Here is a 4,684-nt window from a genome sequence, read left to right on the forward strand (position 1 = left end):
GCCAATACCGATTTATTTAGGTACATAAGTGAATTTATATTGAACACCGTATTTAGATAGTTACCCGAGTATTTCACATCCCATTTCATGCATTAGTATAAAGCCTAAATTGGTTTTATAACAATTTAGCACAAATGTAGTAAATGGCTTATTGTGCATTATGTCTAGGTGGTGAGCATTCTGGCAAAAGTAAAGAGATAGTACTCGAGGATCAGGAATCGAACTACTCTAAATTCAACTCCCGAAACAGTGAGTAACCTTACTATGTCTTAATTATCTAAAGTAGTTTTTATCCAATTTTTTGATTTTTGGAAAATGAGTTTAAATGGTAAATCTTTATGTTTTATAAATAAAATGTGTTTAAATGAAATGATTTTATAAATTGTCTTGAAATTAAATGATGGCTTTGAAAATAGAGTAATTGGAGACCACTTGATGTGTTGTAAATTTATGGTTCTAATTGATTGGCTTATGGCAATATTGGCATGAATGGTTGACTTGATAAATGTGTTGAAAATGTATGAACTGTTGATTTGCCTTGAGAAGCTGTAAAAAAAAATAATTGCCATGTCATGCTTTATCAAATTTTTTTGTATGGTGGGTTAAGCTTGCTGCTGCGGGTAGGGTTCTGTGGACTAGCCTATTAGAGGGGCACGAAATCCTGATATATTTTACCTCGGTTGGAGAGGCGAGTAGGGTAACTCCCGAGGTATAACTTTTAGAGTTCACTTCACGCCAAACCACCACGTGAGGGCTAACTCAGCCAACGTCAAGGAACGACTATATTTTCAAAATAAAAACATGATTTATGAGTATATAACTTTTTAATAGCCTTGGCGGACTCGGTTTGGGATAGACTGAGGCTAAGGTATCCCTGATAACTGAGTATGAGAATGATTTTGGCACGAGCCAAATGTTTTAAGAAATTCATAAGCCATGTTAATTACTCGATTTATATGAATTGATTTTATTTGGTTGAAACTTGGTGAAAGGTGATGAATTACAATATGTTAAACTATTTTATCTGTCTCCATTTACTCAGCTTTAGATATTTAGATGGTATTTGTTTACTCACTGGGATTATATAATCTCACCACCCTCATTTTCACCCATTTCAGGCTCGGAATAGATTGTAGATAACTGATATCGTCGAGAACTCAATTGGACTTGCCACATCCAAAAACTGTAGGTTCATTTCTTTTGATACTTTTAGTCATTCATGGGCCCACGTGTCACTGTAAATTAAATTTTATACTTTGGTTATCTGTATTACAGTATGTACGAATTTATTTAGCTTTTACGCTACAAAAATTATTTACCAGTAACTTTATAAATATTGTTTTATAAGAAAATAGAATATTTTATTGAATAGTTTTGTTATATTCAAATAGATATAGTTTCATTTTAAATGAATGTTTTAGACATCTAAATTTATTTTTGATTATGAAAAATGTGTTTTCTACTCGTATACTACATTTTTAACTAGTTGCGAGATTTGTGAGGAAAAATGACCAAAATGCCCCTGTGAGACAAAAGAATTATTTTTCTATTGTTTTGATTTGGAAATAGTTTATAACCTTTCAAAACATTTTATATTACAACTGTTGATCACAAGGGAGGTGAGAAAACTAATATTAAAGCCTTACGAGGTTCCGATCGGCATTCCGGGTGATGAATGTCTATCGGGACATCGCGGCGGTTGTCACGAGTTCGAGGAGAGTACCGGGTCGTGACAGCCAACTCAACCCAAAGCCCCCTTTCAAGCTCCCAAGACCCCATTTTACAAGGATTCAACCTTCCAAACTCCAATCTAAGGTAAGGTTTAGCATTTTTTAGTTTAAAAATCATAGTTGTAACTTAACCCTACCTTTCCACAAATTCCAACAAATTAATCCTTCATTGAGCTAAGTATTTTGGGGATTTTCACTCTACAAAAAAGGTTATTGAGGTAAGATGATTAAGGTTTCATCATAAATGATTTGGGTTTAAAGTATTGTAGATTATTGGCTTGAAATGAAGAATATGTATTTACTTGATTAGTTTTGGATAATTGGTTTCATTAGAAAAATAGAAAATTTATGTTAGAAATTGTTGTGTTAGGTTGTGTTGAGCTCATGAATCATAGAACGGGTGAGGTTTGACGAAGTAAGGCTTAGAAGCATGCTTTTGTAAAGGTGAGTGAATATACCACTTTCAAGCTATTTTAGTATGTAAAGCTAAAAGCATGATTTCAATGATTTGAAGGTGAATATGTTTTATCAATACTATTTGTTAATGCAAATGAGTTGTGATTGAACCTAACTTTTGGAAAGATTTTTCAAATAATATTTTATAAATATCCTATTAATTAAACAATTTAATTAATTAGGCCCAATGATTTAATTAATTAGGCATAACTTAATTAAACAATTTTAATCAAGTGCTTGAGAAGCTCATAACTTCTAATTTGATTAAGTCCAGCTTAATCACCTCTCCCATTTTACTTTCAACATTCATTTTAGGTGTGTGACCCATTAGGATTCTAACATGTTGGCAATGAACTCGACATATAATTCTTAAGTTAAACTTAGAATTAGATAAATTTAAACTACTTTAAATTTATCATTGATCAAGTTAACTACCTAAAGTTCATAGACCAAGATTGGGATCTAGCAATCCATCATGGCCACCCAAATGTTAGAAGAGTCAAGATGGTTTGACTCAACCTTTCAGTGATCAACCTTTCAGTGTAATTCACTCCCTCATCATATATCCCGGAGATGATAAGAGCATGGTGCAGTGTCTACTCTTATTGATCTCCATATTCGTTCTTAAAGTTTGATCATAAGCTTTATAAAGACTTATGAAACTTCTTTCATAATCTTCAAGTCACCTTGGCCAAGGACTTCAATAAGCTAATATCAACCAAGAACAGCTAGGATATGTCCCCTGCATCACTTGGGGTGATGATTCCTATCTTGACCACTCATTTGCCTTCGCATGCTTCATACTATACCCAAAAGCATCTTGTTTTGGCATCCTTGGTTAGGCACCCGCAGGGATGAAATCAAAGCATAGCACTCCACACATAAGACAACATAGTGTCTCAAGTCTAGGGAGTATTTGCACAATTGACACATGAGAAGTATTGCATAGACACTTGAGTGAATTACCAAATGCACTTCTCATGGCGGGTCATGTTTAGTGAACTTGCTCTCCTAGGCAATCACCTATATTCTAGTTCCAAGTATCTCTATACTTCAACCTATGAGATCGGTTGCTTACTTCTCAAGTAAGAAATATAAAATGTACCAGTCTCTAAGTATCATTGATGTCCAGTCTCAATGATACATTGACTAGAAACATTTTGAGATTACGCTTTGATGCATAAGGATCTCATAACTGCAACCCATTACAGTTCCCTTGCAAGGCTTATTAATCTCATGGACTTCATCCAATTAGACTTATAACTTGTTATAATTGATGTCTTTTTGATGAAGGAAAACCTTTAATCATTCAACATGAATGATATTGTTGCATGATTGGAATCAAGCCTTAACCAATCCCAATTGGCTGCAGGGCTCATCCCAACATCTCCCACTAGCATAAAGCCAATTGCTACCTCATCGTATGTGGATTCAATTCCATCTAGCAATCGTGTCTCCATGTAGACTCGCTTGTGCCATTCAATGTGGTTAATTGCTTTTATCTATCTTTATGATGTCCATGCATCACATTCTGTCATATTACTATATCTAGATCCAATGAGACCCAGGTTCTACTATTATGGCTCCATTGTTACATTAACAATGTTCGAAAGCCTTTATTAGTTCCATGAACTAGCGATCTAAATATCTTCCTATTTGAGCCCTTTATAATAGGATGTATATGACTTTATTTATATAAACGTATAATCCCTTTTGCTTCTTGGGACCATTCCAACTAGACTATGTTGCAAGCATCATATGCATGTGTCACTCTATGTTATGCCATTTGGCCCTTTTAAACTTTTATTGTCATTGGGCTTCCACTAAATCCAAGATCCTTTGTGAGAGTAATATTTAAACTTTTTTGAATATTCCATGATATATATACATCTCAATGTATGCTTGGAATCATATCGGTTTGGAATATCATAATGGGCTTTTATGTTGGAGATATATGGACCAAATCATATTGCAATATGAAGTTGCTTTCTTTCTTGAACATTCATCTCTATGTTTTGCTCTTAAGAAAATTACATTTTATGTGAATCAATATTCAACCTTTTGATCAATACCTTTTGATCAATTGAACATAATTCATAATTGATCAAATATCATTGCAAGGATAAACATGAAGCATGGATAATTAAATATGACATAATTATTCCAAATAATTATTCAAACTTGAAACATATAAGCTTCCACATCCAAATGCTAAAGACAAATGTTTCACTAGCCATTCCCATGGCAATCACATAATTAATGTTTCAAAAACATCCAAATAAATTATCCAACATGTCGAAATAAATAGAGTGTAACCATCCAATGTAGCATTTAATGCTTTAGGTAGTCCATCCATGTGGTCACCTTTTCAGCCAAGATCTTACTCATCTTTATCTTTGGTCCCTGCAATATTTCAAACATATGAGAACCAACTTTAAGGTATCATATACCTTTAATATATAAAGTAGAATTATTTAGCAAATGGTACATGAATTAGA

At 33.4% G+C, this 4,684-nt stretch overlaps 1 long non-coding RNA gene across 2 annotated transcripts; it reads left to right on the plus strand.

Annotated features, from left to right (window-relative positions):
* Nucleotides 1,151-3,951, plus strand: LOC108662128. 2 transcript variants are annotated; one of them, XR_001927912.1, is made up of 4 exons: nt 1,151-1,185; nt 1,616-1,815; nt 2,101-2,174; nt 3,559-3,951. It is a non-coding gene; the product is annotated as an uncharacterized LOC108662128 (long non-coding RNA). The 2 variants fall into 2 exon arrangements; XR_001927911.1 differs by lacking the exon at nt 3,559-3,951 and having other exon boundaries at nt 2,101-2,293.

This window comes from Theobroma cacao, chromosome 5 (assembly GCF_000208745.1).
Source record: "Theobroma cacao cultivar B97-61/B2 chromosome 5, Criollo_cocoa_genome_V2, whole genome shotgun sequence".
In the NCBI taxonomy this organism is placed as follows: Eukaryota; Viridiplantae; Streptophyta; class Magnoliopsida; order Malvales; family Malvaceae; genus Theobroma; species Theobroma cacao.